An 18,503-nucleotide genomic window follows, 5' to 3' on the forward strand; every position below is an offset into this window, starting at 1 on the left:
GGGCTGTTATCATGGTGGGAGCCACCGGAATGGAGGCGGGAGCAGTGTTGTGAGGGGCATGCTGGGAGGAGGTGAGCTGAGAAGCAGGTGGCTCCAAGGGGCAGTGCTGGACAGACCACCTCTGCTCCCCAGGTGGCTCCAGTCACCCCTCACCGCCCCCAGGAAACCCCTCCGCCACCATCCACCGAAAGAAATCCGGATGTTCTTCATTTACTTTCAAGAGCAGTGAGCCCTTGGCAGATTCTGTGGTCCCAGGACACAGGGAAGCAGCATAAAGGGATGAGGGGGAACAGCTGCCAATCTGGTAGCCTAACGCCAGGACATGGATGGATGTTACGTGTTCTGATTTCTTAAATAATAGTTTCATTATGGACCTGTTTCTTTCCCTGCCCACCAGAGCCAGCCCTCTCTCTCCTCTCCTCTCGTGGATGGTAGCTTCACACATGCTCACACTTCCTCCTTCGTTTGCAGAAGTCAGACAGGAAGTTCTGCGAAAGACAGAGGGAATACCCCCAGTGACACCAAATGCATCTGCCTGCAGGCCCTGCCGGATCTCACCAAGGTCACCAGTGTTAACTGTGGCCCTTCCGTGTGCTGGGCGCCTTCTCAGGCTCATCCCAGGCTGGTGACACCCCTGCAGTGAGGTGACTGTGCACGCTGTACGGGGGAGGGAGCTGCAGTGCCAGCTGGGAGCGTGAGGCCAAGCTGGGAGGCCAATCCCAGACCCCCCCCCCCCGTCCCAGTGGCACACCTGCCAAGCATTTACTCCTGTGGTAAACCTTTTCACACAATGCAGGTGTTATTTGTGTGATCAGAAAACAAAACAAATTTTGCTTAGACTTTTTTTTAAAAATTTATTTATTTTAATCTATTATTTATTTTTGGCTGCGTTGGGTCTTCGTTGCTGTGCGCAGGCTTTCTCTAGTTGCAGCGAGCAGGGGCTACTCTTTGTTGCGGTGCGCGGGCTTCTCATCGCGGTGGCTTCTCTTGTTGCCAAGCACGGGCTCTAGGCACGTGGGCTTCAGTGGTTGTGGCTCGCGGGCTCTAGAGCGCAGGCTCAGTAGTTGTGGTGCACGGGCTTAGTTGCTCCGAGGCATGTGGGATCTTCCCGGACCAGGGCTCGAACCCGTGTCCCCTGCATTGGCAGGCAGATTCTTAACCACTGCGCCACCAGGGACTCCCCTTGCTTAGACTTTCTAGTGGGTGATCCACTGGGAGTCCTGGGCCCCCGGGCTCTGGGCCTCAGTCTCCTCACCTGTATGTGGGGAGGTGCGAGTCTGTGCCCACAGGGCTGCTGAGAGGCTTTGGGGCGATGATGTGCACACAGGTGCCTGGCACCCTGGGGCCTGACAAATATCAGTTTCCCCAGACCCCGACCTCTTTCCTCCCTCCCTCCTGGCCCCGACATCACCCTCCGACCCCCACTAACCGGTGGGGATCAAAGACACTGGGCCAAGTAGAAAAGGGCCCCAAGGGAGATCTGACACCCTGTGATGACTGACTCATCAGTGGCCCTCCTCTGGCATCAGAAACCTGTGCACCCAGGGGTCGCCTAGCGTCTCCATTCATAGTAGAGCCATTGCTGACACCTCCCACCAGCTGGCCGCTGGGCCTGCGCTTGCACAAAACTCAATGCCCGGTCTGCATCCACAAGCGAGCCTGCCTACACACAGTGCCCCGTCATGCCTCGGCAACCATGGGGCCCAGGAACACAGCACAGGGGCGGGCATTCCTGGAAGAGCTGCAGGGGCAGATGCACTGGGGAAGCGTGAGGGCTTGGAGCCCAGCCGTCTTCTCCTTGTGTCCTCATATGGTTGTCCCTCTGCCTGTGTCTGTGTCCTAATCTCCTCTTATAAAGACCCCGGTCAGATTGCATTAGGACCTACCCCAATGACCTCATTACTTTAATGACCTCTTCAAAGATCCTCTCTCCAAATACAGTCACATTCTGAGGTGATCGGAGTTAGGACTTGGACTTATGAATTTGGGGAGCACAATTCAGCCTATAAGAGTGAAGAACTGAATAGCACCTTCCTAACCTATGTGGTATTGGAAGGCGTGGCTTGGAAGGTGTCTGGCACAATGGCGTCACCTATCCTGCATCAACGTTACCTACCCAGATGTGCACAGTGCCGCGCATGGCATGTCCACTGAAAATCTCGCACCCAGAGGAGCGGAGCCAAACGCAGGCTTCCTTTGGGCCTCTTATGGCAGAGAGAGATGGTCAGGGGAGGGGCTAGTACTCACTGTAACCCAAGAGATGGCCCCTCCTCCTTCCTGGGGGCAGGGGGAGGGTAGCAGGGCAGGGAGAGGCCAGGTGCACCTCACTAGGGAGCTCCCTCCACGCAGACAGAAACCTCAGAGGGGAGGCATAAGCACGGTCCCTCACTACATGGTCAGTAGGACCCAGAAGTTTCTCTGCACCTCGACAAGGGACATGCCGAGTGGGCCAGGGAGAGCAAGAAGCCTGGGGTTAGGAGCCTGCCAAGGGCAGTGGCAGAGGGGACCAACGCAAGGCCACTGGCCAACCAGATGCCCTGAAAGATGAGGGAATTTCTGGCCACACACAGCAGACGCCAGTACCTGGCAGCTAGGGTAGAGGAAACTTAGGGGGGTAAGGGAGAGGGACGGCTACATGGAGGTTAACAAGGACCCACTCCAGAGGACAGCACGTAGCCAAAGGCCTTCCTTCCACTGCCTACCAACCAATCGTAAAGAGGTTTATTCATTCCAGCAACAAGAGGCCCGGTGTGTTGTCTAGGGCTGGGGAGGAGGCTCAGCTATGCCACCAGGCACCTTTACTCTTTCCACTTTTCCACTTTGCCATGATGAGTGGGCAACCTTTGTCCTCCTGCTTGTTGCCTCATGGTGACAGAATGGCTGCTGCATCTCTGTGTGCCTGTTCATATCACAGGGAGAAAGGAGGAAGGGACAAAGGATCTGAAGTTGGTCCCTTTTAAAAAGCTTTCTGGAAGACCCCTCCCAACCCCTCAGCAATTTTTACCTCTGTCTCACACTAGCTGTAAAGGATTCTGGGAAGGTTGTTTTTTCAGGCACCCCAAACAAAATTGGGGTTCTGTGAGTAAAGAAGAACTGGATGATGGATATTGGATGAACAAAGAAAATTGTGCCATGGGTTTTTTCATGATGTTATACGTATTAAAGCAAGTAAGGAGCTACTACCATCAATTAGGCAGAGTAGGTGCCTAATTGACAGTAGCTAATGTGAATCGTAGTTTCCTGTTAGCTGAATGCAACCTGCTATGTGTCAGGAGATACACACATCGGACAGTCAGTCACCCACAGGAGCTGTGCAGTAAAGTGGCCTGTGGTGCAAAGGTTTGGAACTGGATGTTCTGTTGGCGCATCAGATGCATTTGGGCACGGGGCTCTGAGTTGGACAGACTTGGAGTCAACACAGCTCTGCTGCTGATGCTGTGTGGCCTCAGACTAGTTACTTAACCTTTCTGAACCTTACTTTCTGAGCTTTGTGCATTTCAGACTCTGTAAATTGAGGGAGCTGAATTTGTTCCTCACCCGAGTTTTGCTCTATCAGGACAAGGAGGTTTGTGAACCCCAGAGGTCCCCAAGGTGACAGTAAGAATACTGTAATGACATTTCTGGAGGACTCACCAGGGGCCAAGTAAATTCTAAAACCTTCGTATCATCTCAGCCAGTCTGCACCAAGGCACAAGCCACAGAAGGTGCCCTCGTTAGGCCCATTTTACAGACGAGGAAATGGAGGCCCAGGGAGGACATGTAACTTGCCCGTCATCTTTACCAGTATGTGGTGAGGTCAGGATTTTGACCAGAGCATGGAATCTCCCACCCTCTTCTGCCTCCTGTGAGAGACATGGCAATAACATCTAACATTTGTGTAATGATTTTGAGCCTCCAAACTGGTCTTGTGGGTTTCTTTCCATTTAAACTTGCTCTTCTCAGAATGACCTTATAACACAGGCTCAGCCTTCCCATTTCACAGATGAAGAAACTGAGCCTGGGTGAAATCAACGTGGTTGTCAGAGGGAGGCAACAGAGCATTGTACAAAGAGTGTGGAAACGGGACACGCTTGGATTTCCCGTTCGAGCCGTGGGTCATTAAGAGATGTCCTTTCCCTCCCATGCCTCAGTTTCTCTATGTGTCCAGTGCAGCTGCGGGGTGGAGGAGTGCAGGATGTGTGCCTCCTCATTGTAGAGAATACTCCGCACACACCCGGGCACATCATGGCCCTTCCTAAAGTGGCAGGTCTTCAGGCTCCAAGCCCAGCGCGTCCTGCATCCCGCCCGCTGCCCTGACGTGGGGTGAGGAGCGCCCTGGTGGCGGGCGGATGGTGGCTCTTACTGTGTGCCTGTCAGACTTGAATCATGAAGCTCAGCAGAGCATCAAGCCAGAGTCTTGCTGCCAGGTTTTATTTGTTGGGGGCTGTGCTTGGCACTCCAGCACGACCTTGTCATCATCTGTTTCAGGCAGCCCCTCATCTGTGTGTGGCCGGGTCATTTTTCACCAGGCAGGGCTGCCGCGAATGTGGGACAGAGAGATCTTGTCCAAAAGGAGGGGTGGACGGTGACACGCACGGACAGAACTGCTCTTTCCCTGGGGCTTGTAGGCCCATCACCTGGGTCTCTGCCTCATCGTTACATGGCATTCTCCCTGGGTCTCGAATCTCCCTCTCCTTCCTCTTGTAACGACCTCACCCCAAGATCCGTAACTTAATTACATCTCACAGACCTCCTTCACAGGTTTCAGGGTTTGGCACGAATGTATCTTTTTGGAGGGCCACCACTTACCCTGCAGCAGGATCTGACACCAGCTGCCAGTCTCCCCATTCGGCTAAAACTGTGCAGCTGGCCCAGAGCTGGGAGCTGAGCCAGGTCTCGAAGATTTGGGAGTCCAAGCTCTTTTCCACTCCCATCAGCCACCTCCTTAGCCGAAGGAAAGGGCGTGTGATGTGCTGGGAAAGAAGCTGGGCAAAGGGCTGTGGGAGGGTGTCTGTAGGGGGATCTGTGCTGAGCTAAATCTGGAGGCGCCTCCGGAACACCCAGAGGAGGGCCGCGCCTGGGACACTTGGTGTGCCAGAGCCCAGCCTGCAGGGCCGGAGTGACAGGAAGCCTTGGGCAGTCTGCGGCCTGAGGGCAGGGGTGAGGGCTGATCAGCACTTTCCATCCAGGTGCTCCAGGTGAGGGGAGATGCCTGGGGGAGAGAGGCTGCAGCGGAGATCGGAAGCGGAGGGAGAATGAGGCGAGGCTGAATTCCAGGGCCGTGGTGAGGTAAGCAGCTGAGGTGCCCTCCAGGGAGGGAGGGAGGACAGGCTCCCGAGGCCCAGGTTTGTTCTGGGCAGGTTAAGTCCATGCCTGTTGGTTGTAGGTTTAGGAGGGAGTGGAATACCAGGGGCCAATAAATCACCTGTTTGCCAGGTTTGGAGCCAATTAAATGGCAGACACAAAAAGGGGCAGAAGGGACATCAAAATAGCAGCCTTGTGACCAAGGAAACTGACAATGGAAAATGTGGTTTATGTCTGAGGACAAGCGGCTCCCCAGACTGAGCCCCAGAATGGGCCAGACTCACCCCAAGCCCAGGCAGCCCTGGACCGCAGGCCTCCCCACTGTGCCGGGACCCCCAGGGCAGGGAGGAGCAGAGACTCAGTCGTGCCAGGAGCGCAGGAACCGTGATCCGAACGCTGTCTGCCTGGTTTTCAAACCCACGTATTTTCCCTCCTTCCCAAACCAGGGATGTCTGCTGAAATGGTGAACGAAGGAAAGGAGGAGCATAGGGAGGGGGTGCGTCTGTGCTGGAGGACTTCCCAGACAGCCTGCGAGGTAACACCTTCTCTCTCCTACTTCCTAGTGATGCAGAACCTCTCGGAACCTGTTTCCTCGTCTGCAAAATGGGGATGATATGTACTCAGAGACTGGTTGTAATAGCAGTGCCTAACACGTACGCAGGGCTTTCTATGTGCTAGTGTTTTCCCTTGTCACATGTACTCTTCGTATGATCCCTGGGAAGTAGTCACTCTCGTTACCGTTTCACGGAAGAGACAGCAAGGTTCAGAGAGGTTAAGTGAGTTGCCCGGTCTCACCCAGCTGCCAAGTTGCCTAGCCTGGCTTTGGACGCCATGACATGGGCTGCTTCTAGGGTACCCTGCTGCGTGCAGATCAGGTGAGCTGTGTTTGCGGCAGTCACACAGGGCAGGTGCCCGGCAGTAGTCCCTGGAGGTGGGCGTCATCAGGGAGGGCCAATCCCACCCCCGACCCAGAGGGTCTGCCCACCTTCTGCCAGGTGAGCCACCTGGTGGCCTTGCTGGGGCGGAGGGTGGGTATCCACATCGTGCTCTCTTTCTGGCCACCAGGTCCTGGCGAAGGGGAAGGCCCACCAGGTCGTTTTCCGGACGTGTGGGGAACTGTGGAGGAGCCAGCTGCGGCAGAGCTTTTTAAAGAAAACTGTGCTCATCTATAAATAGCCCCTGACTCGTTCTGAGTTCCTGACACTTCTGGGATGGCGAGATAGGTAGCGCCCTGCCTGTGCACTGAGCACCACGACTGTTGGGTGATTGTACAGTGGAAAGGAGTCCGGGGCCAGCTGTGGCAGGATCTCGTGAACCAGAGACGTCTTCCACGGAAACTCAAGGGCCAGCGATGTCGCCAGCTGTTCCTTTTGTCAAGTAAGGACTTCTACAAACAGGATCACTTATTATCACCATCGTGTCGTAAAAGAAACACTCTGTTAATGCCAAAAAAAGAAGAAATCGCATAATCTTAGAATGAAGGGCCGGTCAGTAAATTGAGTACATTTTTTAATGGAAAATTCAGTGCAGGGTCCTAGCTGTTCTAATTCTTCCAGAATCTGATGAAAACAGTGATGGACAACACGTGCCCCTGGGGCCTGGTGGTGGAGAGTCCCAGACCCTAAAGCTTTGAGGTGCTGACCACACCTAGGGCGGAAGGGTGGACAGATGGACAGATGGCCCGAGATCGAGAGGCTGGGCATTATGCTGGGTCCCGTGGGTGTGGGGTGAAGAGGATAACTAGCCCCTCTCTGAGATGCAGCTTGCTTATCTGCAGATAGGGATGCTGACCCCCGCCTCGCAGGATGGTACTGAGAGTAAGACAAGGCAGTGGATGAGAATTTGCGGTAGCTCTGCTGTCCGGACAGGAAGTCCTTGTCACAATCCTCTTTGCAGGTTGCACAGTTAGGGTGGTCCTGGGGCCCCTGGAGTTGCCTGGGTCAGGGTTCTGGGGATGCATTGGAGTTAGTGGGCAGCTGGGAGCACGCAGAAGTGTGTCCTAAAGAGGCCTGCCAGAAAAAGAAATTACCAACGCTGATATGAGTTGAATGGAGTCCCCTCAAAATATATGTTGAAGTCCTAACCCCCGGTGCCTTGGAATGTGACCTCATTTTTATTTATTTCTTTCTTTATTGATTGTGTTGGGTCTTCCTTGCTGCACGCAGGTTTTCCCTAGTTGCGGCGAGCGGGAGCTACTCTTCGTTGTGGTGCGCGGGCTTCTCATTGCAGTGGCTTCTCTTGTTGCAGAGCACGGGCCCTAGGCACCCGGGCTTCAGTAGTTGTGGCACGCGGGCTCCATAGTTGTGGCTCACAGGCTCTAGAGCGCAGGCTCAGTAGTTGTGGTGCACGGGCTTAGTTGCTCCACGGCATGTGGGATCTTCCCGGACCAGGGCTTGAACCCGTGTCCCCTGCATTGGCAGGTGGATTCTTAACCACTGCGCCACCAGGGAAGCCCCGTGACCTCATTTTGATATAGAGTCCTTGCAGATATAATTAGTTAAGATGCAGTCATACTGGATTAGGGTGAGCCCCAATCCAATATGACTGGTGTCCTGGTAAGAACAGACACACACGCAGACGGTCATGTGACAACAGAGACAGCGATCGCAGTGCTGCAGCTACAAGTCGAGGAAGCCAAGGGTGGCCAAGGGGCAGGCCATGAAGGATCCTCCGACACCTCTACTTCAGACTTCTAGCCTCCAGAATTCTGTGGCAGTACTCTGTTACGGCAGCCTTGGAAACTGACACAAATGCCTAACGCAGGTAGGGCACAGAGTGGGAGCTTGATAAATGTTTGCTGAAGGAATGATGTTTATTGAGTGCCTGCTGTATAGCAGGCAAGGAGCTGAGGATTTGATGAGAGCTGAACTTTCCCGTGTGTTTGCTCCGTGCTGTGTGCTCCTGCGAGCACTATAGGCTACTCATTCATCGATGCACAGGACAATGCTTTGAGGAGGGTACTACCGCTGTTCTCATTTTATGCAGGAGAAAACCAAGACACGGAGTGACAAGCCACTTGCTAGGGTCTTGTAAGCTGCTCTAAGTCCAGAGCCCTGGCTGGTCAGCACTGCAATACTGCCTCCCTGCTGATGGCACAGTATACAGTAGGTGCTCAATAGATGCTGACTACCCCATACGTGTTCACTGCTTTTCCCCAGCTATGCTGAGAAGGTTCTGGGATTCTATGACAGTCATTGGTTTTCAAACAAGAGAAGGATTTTCATTCCCACCTCAGGCTGCCAGAGCCTCTGGTTTGCTGGTTGAGATACACTGAATAAGGGCTGATTTGATTCTACCTTTAAAATTGTCACTTCCTCCAAGAGGCCTTCCCTGACCAGCCCTCATCTCTATTAGCATCCTGTTGTAGATTGAATTATGTCCCCCCAAAAAGATATGTGAAGGTCCTAACCCCTGTTATCTGTGAATATGACCTAATTTGGAAATAGGGTCTTTGCCGACGCAAGCAAATTAAGAAAAGGTCATGTTAGATTAGGGTGGGCCCTAATGTGACATCATGGGTGTCCTTATAAGAAGAGGCACAGAGGGCTTCCCTGGTGGCGCAGTGGTTAAGAATCAGCCTGCCAGTGCACGGGACACGGGTTCGAGCCCTGGTCCGGGAAGATCCCACATGCCTCGGAGCAACTAAGCCCGTGCGCCACAACTACTGAGCCTGCACTCTAGAACCTGTGAGCCACAACCCCTGAAGCCCGGGCGCCTAGAGCCCGTGCTCTGCAACAAGAGAAGACACCGCAATGAGAAGCCCGTGCACTGCAACGAAGAGTAGCCCCCGCTCACTGCAACTAGAGAAAGCCAGCGCGCAGCAACAAAGACCCAATACTGCCAAAATAAATAAATAAATAAAATAAATTAAAAAAAAAAAAAGAAGAGGCACAGAGATACAAAAGGAAAATGCCATGTGATGAAGGAAGCAGAGATTATAGTGATGCATTTAAGAGCCAAGGAATGCCAAGGATTGCTAATCAGCACCAGAGCTAGAGGGAGGCCTGGAAGAGACCTTCCCTGGGCCTCCAGAGAGAGTGTAGCCCTGCGAGCACCTTGATTTCACACTTCTGGCCTCTAGAACTAAGAGAGGACATATTTCTCTTGTTTTAAGCCACCCAGTTTGTGGTACTTTGTTATAGCAGCCCCAGGAAATGAATATATACCCCAAGCTTTGCCACAAGCTGACTGTGCTCATCCTTTTCTAACCTCCACCCCACGTTCTTCCAGCATATTCTAGAACTCAGGTATCTGAACTTCCCCAATTTAATCGTTCAGATGACATGAACATTCTCCCCTCTGTGCATTACATCTCTGTGTATGCAGGGCAAGGAGGTGCAGTTCTAGAAAAATCAAGGGCTCTGGAGTCAGCCAGTAGCGGATTAAATGCTCAGCTCTGTCACTTACCAGCACTGAGAACTTGGGCCCTCCAGGCAGCACCTCAAGCCGCCTCTTCCATGCAAGTGGCCACAATGACACTGCCTTGAGAGATGTGAGGACTAAGTGGGACAGATGTGGAAACACCTGGAGAGTACCTGATTCTACCTGGTCCTCAACAAACGTTTCTTGAATTGAAATGAATACAATAACAAACCCCCAGTGGCGCGGTTCATTCAATAGATGAAATTAAATTTCTGTTAATATCATAGGCTCACAAAATTGAAAAGATTAATTGCACAATATTTTCGCCTGCAATTTAGATACATGGGAAAAGAATAACTCAATTATACCAGGTTTTGTACTTTCTAAAAAGAAAAAAATGTCAAAGGGAGGTAAGTTATTTTTTCCCTACATAAAATTAATTCACTGATCATTAACATGGCTCTGCTTTTGTATTCTTCAGCTTCCTAAATATAAGAGGCCCGATTTATACACCCCATTTGAATATTTTTAGAATGCCTCAAAATTAGTGTTGATTTAATTTATTTTCACCAGAGATTTGCAAAATCTTTGTCTATTTTGAACTGTAGGTGATTCATTCGGGGAGAGAATAGGTGGTGTCTGCAGAGCGGGTGCTCCCGGATGCACAAAACTGAGCAAGCGGGGAGGAGATGGGGGCTTGCAGGGACCCTTCCCCAGCCTCCCGCCTCTAGGTGCCCCCTTCCCGCCCCGCCAGGGGCTTCTCCTGTGTGCAACCTTTCCCTGAGTCTGCATCACCCAGAGAAGAAAGCTGAAGCTCCTTGGCTCGGTTGGGATGCCCTTCGTGAGCTAGCCCAGGCTTGTCACACAATGCACCTGTCCCCTCATGCTCACCTGCCTCACTCCAGCCCGCCACCTAGTGGCTCAGAGCCGCACCAACAGGCATCAGTCTGCGCAGCCTGGTTACCAAAGCCCCTCCCTCCAAGTTCCTGTGGAGCCTCCCATTTCCTAGGAAGGCATTCATTTGCCCACTCCTCACCCTCCTTCCCAAGCCGGGAGGGCTCGTCTGGGCTGACACAGCCTCCCCTCTTCTTGCTGCTCCGCAGCTCCTGGAAGGCAAAAACCCTTCGGACAGACCCCATCACAATCCAGTGCCTGTTCGTCCCATTGAATTGAAAAACAAGGCCTCCAGTAACACAATCAATTCATTAATATCTGAGGTCCTCGAAATTGAGCATATTTTTGAGTGCAAGTTTATTAAATGTTTGTGAATGAATGAATGAGTTAGTGGGTAAGTGAGTGACTGAATCAGGTGTTCTCCTTTGGAAGATTTTTCTAGCCCTAAGATGTAATCAAATTATATTAGCTGCAGCAAGTCTTTTTAAAACCCTCACACTGAGAGCAAATTTAATTATATTATTTTAAAAATTCCCCAAGATGCAATAAAGTGCAGTGAAGTCCTTTCCATAATCCTGATATGACCAGCTAATGCTGTTAAATCAGAATTTTATAAGCGTGGTTATATTGGATCTGATTTCACTGAATTTTATCATAAGATGATACATTTGTTTTGAACTGAATGGAATAGAACTGAGATCTACAGTTCTTAGGCACTTACCATTCGTCAAGCACCATGCTGGGCACTTTTATATACATTCCATCATTGTACGGAATGCTGGGCCCCGGTGATGCTTCATCCTGAACGTTTTCTTCATTAGTCATCACCATCACCATCAACACCATACTATCACCAGCATCCCCATCATTACCAACATCACCATCATCACCTCCACCACCAACACCACCACCATCATCATTACCATTATCACCATCATAACTATCATTATCACCACCACCATTACCACTGTCACCACCATAATCAACACCATCATCACTGTCACCACCACCATTATCACTATTACCATCACCACCAGAACAACTAATATTGAGCACTTACTCCATGTCAGGCACTTGCCTCATTATTTAACATGTTTTTTCAGGTAGACCTCACACACACCCCATAAAACAGACACAATTATTATCTCAATTTTTAATAGATGAGGAAACTAATATTAGGATAAACTCAGGGATTTTCTCAAATACCCAGCTAGTGAGTGAAAGAGCTGAAAATCAAATCAGATGCTTAGTCTCATTCATTCATTCAGCAAATACTTTCTGAGAGGGTCTTCTAGTATCAGGCACCAATCCAGGGGCTGAGAGGTACAGAACTAAGAAGACAGAGGCAGGAGGTTTACATTCCACAGTGCATGTATATGTGTGTGTGTAGGGGCAGATGCATGTGTGTGCCTGCATGTGCACGTATGTGTATGTGCATGCCTTCAAGCAAGCATGGGTGTGTACATCCGAGTGAGGCAAAGACATAGACAATGAAGAAGTAAACAAATAAATGAACAAAGACAACTTCAGAGAGATACAAGTGCTGTGATTCAATTAAAGCAGGGTGATGCGACAGAGGTGAAGAGGCAGGGCTACTTGAGACTGGCTGGTCAGGGAATATCTGTGTAGGTGACATTTGAATTGAGACTGAAAATACAAGAAGGGGTTGATCTGTTGGTGGAATGCCAGGGAGAGGGAACAGCAAGTGCCAAAAACCCACACCAGCCACAATCCAGCCATGTTCAGAAGAGGCTAGTGAGTCTCCAGGGTCCTGAGCAGGGGAGAGAGTTGGGAGTAAGGTTGGGATGAGGGGCAAGGCCAGGTCATGTGGGTAAGGGTTGGAGTTTGGGTTTATTCTGTGTGCAGTGGGAAGGGTTTTAAGTAGGTCAATGGCACGGTCTTTCTTATGTGTTAAAAAGCCATTCATGCTGCTGTGTAGAGACAGAATTGAAGGGGAGCAGGATTAAAGATGGGGAGACCAGTCTGAAGGAGCCTGTGGTCATCCAGGCAAGAGACGGTAGTTGTCCAGACTGTGGTGATGACCACGGAAGTGGGGGAATAGAAGCATTTGAGATCCATTGGGGAAATGGAGCCAACAAGAAGAACTGATCAGTTAGACATGGGGGTACAAGAAAGAAGGCTAAAGACCCTGATGACAGCGAACACTTACCCAGGCCAGACACCGTTCAGGTGTGTTGTTGGAATAGAAGAAAAGAGAAGGAAGGTGCCGCTGTTGGCACTGTGGAAACCAAAGGAGGAACTGAGGCATGGAGAGCTCAGCTCACACAGATAGAAGGGAGCAGAGACAGATTCAAGGGCAGGTGGAAAAGTGAGTCCAGGGTAACCTTGTTCACACCTGATGGCTGTGAGCTCCTGGCAGGGGTGGCTTCGTCAGATCAGAGGTAGGCGGGTCCCTTGAATGCAATTGGAATTTGTGTGGTTGGATTTCTGGGTAGATTTATTGAACGTGCCATTTCCTCTAGTGTAAATGTTTATCTCCCATTTACTTATGCCACAGTCTGAATTGGTTTTTTTTCATTGCACTTACTGATTTCTAAATGACATTTCAACTTTCCCTCTTGAATATCTCTTGTGTTTCAGCTCACAAATCCTTGACACACTGCTCTAGCCCTGTGTTTGGATTGTTACGGGAAGAACACAGATGCAGACTAAGTCACCATCTCTCAAGAAGGTCTCCTGTTTGAGCCCTTTGTTTTCAAAGTTAGAGTGTTGTAGCTTTGTAATTGTCCTTTCTCAACCACAGGAAACCCAGTTTCACCTAGTTTCCTGTCTGAAAAGTTTGAGATGTTTTCAACATTGTGGTTAAAACCATGGTTGGATTATCCTTCTTAAGAATTGAACACTACGTTGTTGTTGTTTTCACGCCCTGACGTTCACTCTAACTTTGAGTCGGGTCTTTCAGTGTTATCGAATTTTCAGAGCTGAAATGTACTTCAGCAACTATGATCAACCCTACCTTGTGATAGATGAGTAAACTGGGTTCTAAGCAAGGAAAGTGATTTGCCCAGAGAATGAGGGCTGATCTTGAGCAGGACCAGTTTAGGACAGGACATGATGGGGAGTGGGTAGATGGGCCTTACTTAGTGTATCAGTTAGATGTCACTGTGTAACAAACCACCCCAGAATCTAGAGGTTGAAAACAACAACCATTTATTTGCTCATGATTCTGCAATCTGGGCAGGTCTCAGCTGGGTGGTTCTTCTGCTGGTCAACCTGGGGTTGCTCAGTGACCTCCAGCAGTCATGTGGATGCTGACTGGGATTCAAGACGCCCCAGCCAGGATGGTTAGAACAGCTAGAGGCAGACTGGGCTGCTCTCTTTCCAAGGGAGAGTCCAGCAAGGTAGCCAGCCTTCTTTGTATGGTGGTTCAGAGATGAAAAATGGCAGAGATGAAAGCTTCAAGGCCTCATGAGTCACCTTGTGCTACTTCTGCCTCTTCCTATTGGCCAAGGCAAGTTACAGGCCAGCACAGATTCAAATAGAGGGGAAATGAACTCCGCCTCTTGGTAGAAGGAGTGGCAAAGCCACAGTACAACAGGACATGCAGAGTGGGAGTGCTCCTTCAAAACCTTCTGCCGCTAAAACAAGCAGGTGGCCTGAGAGTTGGTCCCAAATGAGGCAAGCTCAGAGAAATTCAATGCCTTCTAGCCTTTAGTAGAACATAGTTCAGCCCTCCTGTGAAACTGCTGCAGCATCAACATTTGCCCCCAGCCTTGGTGTCCCAAACTTGTACATGGTCAGAGATAGAAAGGTCCCCAGCATCAGCCATGCTGGTGTGCTTTACGTTACAGCTGAGGAAACCGAGGCCCAGGCCTTGTCCCTGAGCTTCTTGGCTTCCATCCCCATCTGTGGTGACTTGATACTGTCTTAGATGTCTACACCAGGCGTTGCAATCTTAAATGACCACAGTGGAACTCTTGATTCTTCTGCCCAGCCCTCTTTCTCACCAGCATCCCCTCTCCCCTGGCTGGTCTTTTCCTCAGGTCCCAGACCTCAAGCCCCAGACCCAGAAGTTCACCTTGGTCCGCTTCTTTCTTCTCCTACATCCAGCTCACCAGCAGGTTTACCAGCCCAACCACTGGAATATGTTCTGAATCAGTCCACACCTTCCATCTTCATTGGCATCGGCACCTCTTGTCTGGACAAATTCATCATTCCCCTAATCTGTCTGTCATGCATGGTCCACACGAGAGCCAGCATGGTCTGTTGAAAATGTGAATCCGATCATGAGAAACATTTAGAATGAAGTTCAAGTCCTTACCACAGTCTGCCAGGCCCTCTGACCTGACTTCCTCCGCTCCTCCTGCCTCTTTTCCTATTCCTCTCATGCCCACTCACTGTGTGCCAGGAACCCTGGCCTCCTTGCTCTTCCTCGAGTCTCCCAGCTCTTTCTTGTCTATGGTAGAGTCTCCAGGATGGCCACCATCAGCTCTTCTCTCCCTGAATGTAGGGCTGCTCCTTGCATCAGACGTGGAGCCTGGTTCCATCTCCTGGAACCTGAGCTGGCTGTGGTGTCTTCCTTAGCATCAGTCCCTGCAGTGGAAATGATGTTCTAGGACTTCTGAAGCTGCTTCATAAGAAGCCATGTAGCTTCTGTCTGGGTCTTTCGAGTTTGCTCTTGAGACGCCCACCCTGGGGGAAACCGGCCATCATGATGTGAGAATCTCAAACCACGTGGAGAGGCCATGTGTGGGTGCTCTTGTCGACCAGCCCAGCTGAACTCCCAGCTGACAGCCAGCATCAACCACCAGGCATGGGAAAGTGCCATCCTGGACATCCAGCCCCACCAAGCCTTCACATGGCTGCAGCCCCAGCTTCTCTCTGCAACCTCATGAGGAAAGTCAAGAGGAGCAGCTCGGCTAAGCCCAGTCAGTCTAAGAGCCAGGGAAGCTGAAAAGACACTGCTATTTAAGGAAGAGTTTGTTATGCAGCAGCAGCTGACTGGAACACTACCCAAGATCTTCCCTTTTCTGTCTCCATGTCTGAAAATTCTTTCCTCAGATCTTTCACAATTGACCCCTTCTCATCAATCATCTCTTCAAATGTCACTTCTCAAAGGCCTCATCAGTTCTGTGTGCTGGTTGCCTCAGTAGCTGCCTTGTGCTCTGAGTTCGTGGGAACAGGATCTGGTGTGGACATTGGTGGAGCTGTGTTACAGGTGGGGTTTGTGTCAGCGGCTTGTCTTCTGTCTAAATGCCAAAGTCATAACACAGAGATCCATGTCAACATTTGAAATTAAAAATTTTTTATTAAGGTATAATTTCATGCAGTAAAGTGTATCCTGAGCGTACAATGTGATGAGTTTTGACAAATGTGTAACCTTTACCCAAACCAGCTATTGGACACCCCATCACCTCAGAAAGATCCCTGGCTCCCCTGTCCAGTCAATTGTCCTGTTCTTGAGACTCTGGTTGTTATTACTTTTAATTTCCTCCTCTGTTCTTCAGATTGGGTAAATTCTATCGATCTCTCTTCAAGTTCACTGAGGTTTTCTTCTCAGATTTATACTGCTTTTTAGTACATCTAGTGAAGTTTTTATTCCAGGTGCAATATTTTTCAGTTCTAGATTTCCCATTTAGTTCATTTAGTAGTTTCTATTTTTCTGCTGAGATTATCTTTTAATTCACTACAAACTTATTTTCCTTTACATCCTCGAGCACAGTGATAACAGCTCTTTTAAAATTATCAGCTGCAAATTCCAACATTTGGGGTCAGTCCCAGTTGATTCCTATGTTTCTTCTTATGTCAAGTGATTTTGGTTTGTACCCTGAACTTTGTGAGCAAACTGTTGTAGACACTCTGGATTCTATTATGTTACACCTAAGAGTGTTGCCTTTTTTTTGTTTTATAGATAGTTAACTTCTGAATTCAAACAGTAAATGTGTCCCTTGCAGAGCGGAGCAGCTAAAATCTCAGTTTAGTTCTTCTAAGCTTGTCAGAGCCGTTTGGTATCTGCCCTGTGAAGCCGCATTTTCCTGCAGGGAGGAGAGGGGAAATACTGGGAGTCCCAGAAGAGGGACTGGACAGGTGCAGGGGCCAAGGGGCCAAGGGGCTGGGGAGGAAGGAAGGGAGGACCCTGTGTCCGTGTGACAGGGGAAGCTCCAGGGCTCACTGGTTCCAGTGCTGAGAAGCTCTGAAGGCAGGAGTGTCATTCTGATGTGGAAAGAAGCATTCTGTCCCATTTGTCCTCTCCCCAGAAATCCACCACACCCCACTCTGCTCATCCCATTACTCAGGCAACCCTTCAGACCAGAAAGGACAGAGATGGTCCCTAGCCATCTCCTTTCCAGACCAAATCCCTCTTGATTTCTGGTTTCGATTTAGGGGCACCTGCTACAATACCAGCCCCGTGAAGATAGGTAATGAGGTCCCTCCCAGGATGGGGAAAGATGACAAAAGTAACCAAGGCTCAGGGAAGAGACCTTTCCCTTGTTGGTAACTGTTGGAGTCACCCTGTGTCCCCCCACTGGCCCTCGCACAGCCTGGGAGCATCTTGGGCTCCACAGGTGTCTCTTGCACAAGAGAATGAGCCATCTGCTTGGGTGGCTTCCGCTGCCCTGGTCTCCCAGGCTCTGCACAGTCATCTGCTCCTACGCCTTGGAACGAACACTGAGGGTGTCACCTCTCACAGCCCCCTTGGCCAACTGCTGTCCCACATTAATATTCCACAGCACACCCAGTGAATCATTTCCACCTCACTTCTTTTTTAAATCCTTGGCACTTTTCGCTTCTATTTTTATATTTTTAAAATTAAGAATTATTTGATACATACAAATAGATATACCATAATGCTGTGTAGATCATGGAGCAGAGCAATAAGTAAAAAAAGCTGTGGGGCTTCCCGGGTGGCGCAGTGGTTGGGAATCCGCCTGCCAGTGCAGGGGACACAGGTTCGAGCCCTGGTCCGGGAAGATCCCACGTGCTGCGGAGCAACTAAGCACGTGCACCACAACTACCGAGCCCGCGTGCCACAACTGGTGAAGACCGTGTGCCTAGAGCCCGTGCTCCGCAACAAGAGAAGCCACTGCAATGAGAAGCCCGCGCACCGCAACGAAGAGTAGCCCTCGCTCGCCACAACTACAGAAAGCCTGCGTGCAGCAACGAAGACCCAACACAGCCAAAAATAAATAAATAAAATAAATTAAAAAAAAATAATAATAATAAAATAAAATAAAAACAGCTGTGAACTCTACCCTGAGTTCTACCCTAGAACGTACTATTCTATGTGCTCCTTCCTGCCCAAACCCTCCCCCTCCCCCTCCACAAAAGTAACCACTTTCCTGAATGGTATCTTTATCATCACCTTGTTTCTTTACAGTTTCATCACAAGGCTGTAGCCCTAAACCATCTAGTGATTAGCTGAGCCTGGCTTTTGAACTTTATGTAAATAGAACATTCTGTGTGTGTCCTTCAAGGAGTTGCCTTTTCCACTCAAGGTTATGTGTTGATACGTGTAGCATTCTGCGTTCACTTTTACTGCTGTGCACCATTCCCTTATATGAATGTGCCAGACTTTATCCATCCTCTTGTGAGTGGGCATTTGGGTTGTTGCCCATGCTTTGTTCTTAAGATGATGCCCTGTGGCCATTACTTTATGTATCTCCTAGGATATGGGCTGTAAGAGTTTCTCTAGAGTGTTAACTAGAGAGAGATCGCTGGGTTTGGGGTGTCACGTCATCAGCTTTATTCATGGAACACTGATAGTGTTCTGAATCCGTTGTGCCAGTTGACTATCCTCAGCAACGAAAGACCTCACCAACTCTCCATATTCACAGACCTTCTAGATTTTGCCAGTCTGGTGGGTGTTAATGGTCTTGCCTATGAATTTAATTTAATTTTCCCTGGAGATCTTTTCATATGTTTCCAGGCACTTCTCATGGTCTCCTCTAGGAGATACCTGTTCCTGGTTTGGGCAAACATTTTTATCACCTTCTTTCACTTCT

This window comes from Eubalaena glacialis, chromosome 5, assembly GCF_028564815.1.
Source record: "Eubalaena glacialis isolate mEubGla1 chromosome 5, mEubGla1.1.hap2.+ XY, whole genome shotgun sequence".
Classification (NCBI taxonomy): Eukaryota; Metazoa; Chordata; class Mammalia; order Artiodactyla; family Balaenidae; genus Eubalaena; species Eubalaena glacialis.